Source organism: Triticum urartu, chromosome 3A (genome assembly GCF_056163025.1).
Source record: "Triticum urartu cultivar PI428250 chromosome 3A, HENAU_Tu73, whole genome shotgun sequence".
In the NCBI taxonomy this organism is placed as follows: domain Eukaryota; kingdom Viridiplantae; phylum Streptophyta; class Magnoliopsida; order Poales; family Poaceae; genus Triticum; species Triticum urartu.
The window spans coordinates 582,546,777-582,555,492 of NC_141875.1; positions in this window are offsets into that span (position 1 = coordinate 582,546,777).

Here is an 8,716-nt window from a genome sequence, read left to right on the forward strand (position 1 = left end):
CTCACCCACCTCTGAAGCCTCGACCGACCGGAGCGCTTGCGCCGACGAGAAACAGGGCGGGGAGATGCCACGAGAGCCGACCGATACTGGGTCGACGGCTGCCGCAGGAGGACACCACGGACGCATGCACGAAAGTGCGTCGCCCCGCGGACGGGGAGCGCGTCGACGTCGAGTGGAGCCTCCTGAAGCCAAGCGGAGTCGTCGGCGATGAACGTGAGCGCGCCGAGACGGATATCGCGGCCCTCCACCAAAGCTCTGCCCGAAACCATGATCAAGGAGATCGGAAAAAATCGCAACTTCTCAAACTAGGCGCTAAGACTCCTAGCCCCATGGTGGGCGCCAACTGTCGTGGTTCTAACTCTGACAGTGATGTAGGGGGGTATGTATGGAGAGGCTAGATCTTAGCTATGGAGGAGTTGTAAGCACACGAGGATTACGAGTTCAGGCCCTTCTCGGAGGAAGTAACAGCCCTACGTCTCGGTGCCCGGAGGCGGTCGACTGAATTATGTGTGTATGAATAACAGGGGTGCCAACCCTTGATGCCGAGGAGGGGGTGGCTTATATAGAGTTCGCCAGGCCCCTCCAGCCCTCAGTAATGCAAGGTTTAAAGTATATTAAGATTGGGGGTTACTGGTAACGCCCCTAATAAAGTGCTATGATGACCATAAAAGCTACTTAATGACCGACCTTTTGCGTGCAGGGTGACTTTAGATCTCCTGGCAGTCGAGTGGTTGGAATTTGGTCGAGTGATTGCTTCGTGGTCGAGTGTCTTGAATCTGTCGAGTGGGATACCTCCAAGTCGATTGAAAGGTGACTTCTTCTAGGGATGTCCTTGGGTAGGGTACTTAGGACAGGTCCATGCCCCTATCCTAGGTACATAGCTTCATCACCCGACACCTAATCGGACCCATTATCCTGCCGCCTACTACCCTCGTCGTCGCTGCCGCTGTCCTCCTCGTCACTCCCGCCCGAGGAGGAGTCTTCACTATCAGAAGAGCTCTCCACGCAGCACCTTGCACGGGTCCCAAAACACCCGAAGACCTTGACAGAGAGAAGGCCATCCTCCATCAGCTTAAAATGGAGAGTGAGCCCCTCCGTCAAGCAATGGATATGAGCAAACGTCTTCCATCCCCGACAAAGATACATCACGTGAGGGGCGGGGAAGTCGACGTGGACCCGCGTGCCGCTGATCCCACAGCCCCTCAAGTGCAGCTGCAGCGACTCCGGCGGATCCAACTCCATCTCCCGCGCGAATGGAGTCGGGAGGCGAAGGCGACGGCGAGGCGGCCGGCGCAGCCTGACGAAGAACTCGCAAGGGTCATCCCCAACGTGGCCCTCCATGGGGGGAGGAACTGCTGGCGGAGGCGAGGCCGGCGCGCCGCCCCGTCCTCCTCTTCCCCGAGCGCCTCGGCCTCGCCCACGGCCTCGCCCCCTCCCCCTTCCCCTTGCGGCTGGCTCTGCCACCGCGGGTGCAGGAGAAGGAGGGACGCGTTGTCGAGCGGCGACCCTCGCCGCCATCGTTGAAGGACCAGGATTCCCTCTCTCCATGGCGGATGGAAGGGGGAGCAGAAGCTGAAGGAAGGAGGAGATGAAAAGAATGCGGGACGCCATCCCCCTCCCACTCTTTATAAAGGAATGGAGTGGGGGCTCGGCCGCCCCGCTCAGCCAATCAAGACGCGGAAGGCGCAGGGAACTGGGACCGACCCGCCGCCCAAGCCCGCGGCGGCCCGGTTTCCCGCCTCCACCGTTCGCCACCCCAAGCGCATGAGAGCCACGTGGCGGGCGTGCAGGACCGAGGCGGCGGGTGAGGCGATCTCTCCCCACCCCGTGATCGTGGGGAGTGGACGCCTTGAAGACCACGCCTCGGCCCCGTTCAGTAAATGGGCCGCGCCTCCACGCCTCCTTCCGTTTATGGGGAAGGCGCGAACCGCCCCCTTTACTACGACGTGACGCATGCATGCAGAGCTCAGCCCCACGCATGCCGCCGACGTCACACACGCCTTCCCACGCCACGCCATGCGCGAGAAGCATGGGAAGCGCAGCGCGCGAAGAGACTTACCGCGGTAAAAACCACCCCGCCTGCCCGCACACCGTTTTTGGGCCTAGTCCAACAACGTGATTGCGCTTACGTGTGGCCCAGGCCCGGGGGCTCCTGTCGGTGTATAAAAAGAGGGGTACACTTTTTGTACCCCTATAACTGTGCACGGACAGTCTGAGTCACGGGCACCACCACACTAAGCAAGGCAAGGGAGGTGAGCCAAGGTAAGACCGAAGCTCAGGAGAAGCAGAACGACGCCAAGACCAAGACCACAAAGAGCAAAGGGGACGAAGCGGACCCCCCGGCAAGATCCTTGCCGGAAGGCGGTTTTAGCAAACCCGGCAAGACCCTTGCCGTGGCAGCTCGCCCCACACCTACGGAGTGAGTCACCCTTGAGTCCACTGCCCCCATGGGGCAAGGATTCGGGAGACATCCCCGTGGTGGCATGCGGATCTTTGTGAAGACATTCAAGATCAGATACACCCTTTAAAAGATGATGATCCTTGGCGGGATCCCAGCCAAGGAGGACCACAAGGCCCCCAGCAAGAGCCTTGCCGGAGATGACAGCAGGCGCCACGGCAAGACCCTTGCCGGGGCCCGGCAAGGCCCTTGCCAAGAACACCCGTAGGGCCACCATCAGGCCCACGCCAGTCAAACCTCCACCGCCGTTCGCATGCAGCTGCTGACCCAACCAGCTGGGCAGGCACCTGCGTGGCGGCATGCGGATCTTCGTGGAGACCCACCGCTGCGCCACCTCAGCTGCCTGCCTGCCTACATGGCACCGCGGGCGCCGCTGGCCAGGGCGCGTGTCGACACGAGAGGGAGCGGCGACGGACGAGACAGGGCTCTCCCCCGTCCCCGATAAAGCAAGGACACCTGGGCAAGACGCATTAAATGCGCCTTGTCATGTAATGCGAGGGATAACCTCACATCACTGTACCATTTTCACCTCTTGTGTGCCACTGTGGCAACCCCTTTCCTATAAAAAGAGGCCCGAGGCGACCAGGAGGAGGATTCGGCCTTTTGGAGCTCCTCACGCCCCATAGCTAGCTCAAGAACACAGATATACTATCCACCAAAGCAGAAGTAGGGTTTTACGCATCCTCGCGGCCCGAATCTGGATAAACGAACCGTGTGCTATCTGTTTGATCCGCTCTTCTCACGACCCCACGCCCCGCAACCGTAGTAGGGATTCTTGTGATCCCATAGGTGTCGTTCCCACCGACAGGCAGCCGTGGATGAACTTCACCATAGTCAAACATGTCAAATTTTGATAGTCCGATGGCATGTTTAGTGTAGTGTGATGGAGTAACCGGACGATGGTGTGCGTTGACGTGACTGCATGAGTTTGTATGGATTTGAGATATGATAATTGAGGTGTCCGGATGTGGATTATATTATTTGAAAGGTGTCCGGCCAGTGACCGCGGACGCGCCTAGCGTGTTTGAAGAGCCGGATTTGTCAAGTCCAGCTGTAGATGCTCTAGAGTAGGCATTCATTCTGCAACGTCTAATTCAGCCCAGCGATCGGTTGGAGAAACGGAACCGATCAGCACCGTGATCCCTCGTTCAGTGCAATGGCAGTGCAAGCTCTTGCTTATCTTTCGAATGGGCTGTACAAATTTGACAAGGATTTAGAGATAGTTTATGTGTCTTAGTCGCACGGGAAATGTAGATGCGTATGCGCAGAGTGCAGTGCACTTGGTGGCCTGGTGGGGTTTGGGTATTGGATTCAGGAGGAGGTGGGCACTTCCTTGCTTGCACATCAGCAACTTCGGACAACGGGATCCTTTTCAGCAAAAGAAAAAGGATATTGGTAGTACTATGCAGGAGCATTATTTGTGTGTGTGTGTGTGTGTGTGTGTGTGTGTGTAGTACTAGTATAGCTTTGATCAGGTCTGCCAGGATTATTGTAGATTAAAGGTCTGGTCAAGCTTACAGTTCATTTCTGTTATGCACCAGGGATTCAGCATGCAAGAGCCAAGTCTGGTCAAGCTTACAGTTCATGCCTGTCTGCTAAACCGTGTCGGTATTTTCAGAGATTTCAAAAGCGGGACTGGATACAGTCAAGGCACCTGGGATAAGTTTTCGTATCTAAAATCTGAACGTACACAAATACCTTTGTTTTTCAGTCAGCTATGTTAAACTAGTGAGTTTTACTAGGTAACATAGCACCTAAAGGAGATATACCACCGTCGTTTTGAAGGGTTAATACCGACTCAGAATGCTGTCCTCTCCTTCTCAACTTTGCTGGGGCCTCACATCGCATCAATTCATTCCCACTGCTGTTGTTGCATTCGTATGCACGGTCTTAAATACTCTCTCTGTTCTTGTTTCAAAAAAAAAAAACTCCCTCTGTTTCTATATATAAGTCATTTTAAAGATTTCAATGCGGAGTACGTACGGATATGTAGCATATTTTGCAGTGTAGATTCACTCATTTTCATCCGTATGTAGATCATATTGCAATCTCTAAAAATGCTTTTATTTAGAAATGAAGGGAGTACGTATCAGATCAGTGTGATGTATCGTTCTGTGCGCATCATTGTCACTTTGAGACGAGCATCACTGGTTTTTTAGCTTCATCTAAGAGATGCGGCGGAGCTAGCATCGGATTATACCCAGGGATAAGCTAGCTTGAGTTTTGCACAAGGCTAGAAAAACTTTGGTGCTGTTATTCACAAAGTAGCAAAATAACTCCCACAAGGGCAACAAGGCAACACAGGGCATCATCAGTTAATCATCGCTCGCTCAAAACAGATGATGATCATAGTCACTTGAAACTAATGTCCACTTGCATCTATACTCCACCTAATTGTATCTAATAAAGCAAGTAGGCCGATTTGGAGCGCAAAAATGGAGTACGACTTTTTTTTCGCAAATACGCAAAAGGCTTGTGTATCATTGCATTGATAGATAGAAAGATAGCAAGAGTTACATATTTTTTTTTTAGAAAAGGAGGATGACCCTCGACCTCTACATCTGGGAGATGCATGCGGCCATTTTATTGATTATTCTCGAGGACCTTACAAAGTATTACAACAATATGCTTGAATCCGTCAACTTGCCATCATATGCCACTACTCCTATCCATATGATGAAGGGGCGCTAGCTAGGCCAAATACCCAGTCCACTCACCTAAGCCTATCATCAAAAGCCAGAAACCCCAGCCGAGCCACATACCGGGTCTGGGGCATAAATTGGTCTGCCGCACTCACATGTGTCGTCGTCGCCATCTTCCACTGGTTCGTCTTCAGAGCAGATATTGAGGCTTCTACCTTGTCAGGCCACTCTGCCATCGACGTCACCATGACGCCAGACAGCAACCTCCTCCTGCGCGAGTCCATCACCGCGCATCGGGCGCCGAGTCTCCACTGCACCACGCCGCCGAGATCCGCCGTCCTCAATGTGTAGGATGAAGCACCGCTCCACCCAAAAAAAACCGCCCACTGGTCCCTCGATCCCGTGTACGCATCCAAGAATGACGCCCCCAAGGAGGAAACGACACCAACGCGCCGCCGTCATCTGATCTACTGATCAAGGGTTTCCCCCGGAGGTAGCGGATAGAGGTCTGGAGCTTCTCCACGGCGATGCCTTCAAGAAGGTAATGACACAAAAGAGTGCCGCCAACGCCGGTCTTGGCATCAAGCTGAGAACTAGGTTTTCACCCGGATCCACTCGAGGAACCTCCATCAAGCATCGTGTGCACGGGTCGCTGCCGATCTGAGCCGCCGCACATGGAGCAGGTCGCACCGGCCAGATCAGATCTGTCCGGAGGGCAAACCACACATGGCGCCGACCCAACCACCAGGCCCTCCATGCCGCCACCGCTGAACCGAGGTCAGATGGTCCATCACCGCCGAACCGGCCGCCGCCGCCGAACGCAGCCAAGGCCGCTGCCCGAAGCAGGGCCAGCCGCCGCACCCGCCACCATCCGCACTAGGCCGAGGCGGCCGCTGCGCCGCCGCCGGAAGGCAGGCCTGCCACGCCACCAAGGCTAGATCGGTCATGCCTCCACACACCGCGGGGCTCCGCACCGCCCCCATGGCGCAGGAGAGAGGGAAGGCCCCCGCCACCGCCATCAGCCCCCGGGCTATAGGCCGGCGGCATCCTTCGGCGGCGGCGAAGGGAAGGGTAGAAGGACGGGGAGCCCCCGGCGGTTAGGGTTGCGTCCCGCCCGTGTCGCCCGAGCGGGGGCGACGCGGGGGGTCAAGTTTCAGATCCGATCTCCAAAGCACGTACGTACGTACGTCAGTAGAGCATGTGCGCAAGGATGGCATGCAACGACCGCCGCAGCGCACAGGGGGGAGGGGGTGCGCCTACCACAACGGCCCTAGGCTACGTCTCTGGTAAGATGAGCACCAATCCTGAGGCGCCCGCGCGTGCCCAGAGTCTCGCTTCCTCACGGATGTCATTGATGGCGTGACTCACAGAGGGGTGGTCGCCGTTGAAGGCACAGCCATTGCGGTACTTCCATAGCCACCATGCCGTGAGGATGGCAATGGAGGCTAGCCCGCCTCGAAGGCTGCGAGGTGTGGCAGTGAGGGTCGAGGTCAGCCAGGCGATGAACTCCTCGTCTTGGACTGGGATGGAGGCGGTGGAGCGACACTAGGAGAGCACCTCATGCCATACTTGGCGGGAGAAGGAGCAGCCCGCGAGAAGGTGCTGCATCGTCTCTGGCTCCTGATCACAGACACGACAAGTAGGCTCGTGGGGTAGATCATGACGCGCGAGGCGGTCGGCCGTCCAGCATCGACCGAGCAGGGCCAGCCATATGCGGCGCCCACGATCGCCAAGTGATGCGCCAGTGGGGGTCCTCGATGGATCCAGAAAACAGGGCCTAGGAGTATGACTTCTCAATGAGCTCCCTGTTCAAGATGATGTCCCCTCACCTGGTTCTCAAATTTCAATGGAAGTTCTCGACAGGCTTGCTTCAAGTTCATTTAATTCGTCAAGATCTAGGTCATCGTCATCATCCGCCTCCTCGTCGGCCTCCTTGCCATTAGAGGTTGATGAGCTTGGACCTTCATCCTGACTTTTCTTGCCCTGTTCCTGGTTAGCGGCAAATCTTTTGCCTAGTTTCAAAAAAGAAGCTAGCTTGAGTGATGCATTCGGATGATTTTGTCTATTTTGAAAGAATGAATTACAAAGGCTATTGCTTTTTTTGTGAAATTACAAAGGCTATTTCTACTAGGCCTAGGGCTATAGGGTCGATTGTCCTAGGCCTGTCTCTCTTCCTAAATCAGAGGTAACTTTGTCTGCGTTGAACTAGAATAATCCTTATTTATGTTTGAGCTTCTGTTACACCAGCAATCGGTCAACCTGTATAGAGAAAAGAAACAGGGAGTTCGTTGCAGGATCTGAATCATTTAGCCATCTAATGTTGCTGACCATTTACGTAAGCGATTTTTTTTTGAAAAGGGGGGATTCCCCGGCCTCTGCATTAGAAAGATGCATACGGCCATATTATTAACCAAATAAAGTAGTGCCAACATGGTTCCAAAGGTCTCCAAAAGTAATAAAAAAAGCACAGAAAGCTCACACAGAGCCAATAAGGGCTAGAAACACCAACTAGCCAAGAAAAGACGCCACAACCGGCTGGCTAAAACTAGATAGGGAAACTAATTGCCTATCCTATTACATGACCGTCATCCAAACCGGTTGAAGATATCCCGAGCTACCATCTCCTAGCGGAAAGACCCAGTAACCAAATGCTCCCTGGCCTCCGTCTGGGTGAGTAGCGACCACGAACGGATCGGAGCCGTAGTTCGGAATATGACCTGCAAAAATTGTATACATGATATTCTGTTAAAAACCAAATCATTTCTGCAAGTCCAGATAGTCCACAGCAAAGCACAAACTCCAACCCGAATATGTCTCGCTAAGTCAGGCTCAATCCCATTAAGCCATGTCCCAAATAACGCATTAACATAATTCGGTGGATTGATATTAAAAGCAATGTGGACCGTCTGCCAAAGTACCTTGGCCAATGGGCAATCAAAAAAGAGGTGTTTGATAGTCTCATCCCGATCGCAGAAACTACACCTACTAGGTCCTGTCCAATTACGCTTTATCAAGTTGTCCTTAGTTAAAATAACTTGTTTATGGACAAACCACATAAACACTTTTATTTTCAAAGGAATTTTGACATCCCAAACATGCTTGGACGTAGGAATGAAGTTCGAATTAATAACATCAATATACATCGATTTAACCGTGAATACTCCAGACTTAGTCAATTTCCAGTGTAATTCATCGGGTTGTTGTGAAAGTTGGACCTCCATCAGTCTCCTAACTAGACGGAGCCATTCTTCCCAACGATTGCCCGCTAGCGTTCGTCGGAACTGAATATTAAGGGGGGTAGATTGAAAGACCGATGCGACGAACACCTCACGTCGTTGAACAATGCGGTATAAAGACGGATATTGGATGGCCAAGGGTGTCTCGCCGAGCCAAGTATCCTCCCAGAAACGTGTACTCGTACCGTTTCCAATAACAAACTTCGTCCTATTAAATAAGGAATGTTTGACTTTCATCAGGCCTTTCCAGAAAGGTGAATCGGTCGGCCTGACTGTAACCTGGGACAAAGTTTTTGTCTGGAGGTACTTGTTGCGAAGGATTTGAGCCCACATAGCATCATTCTCTGATGAGAGCTTCCACAGCCACTTGCTAAGAAGGC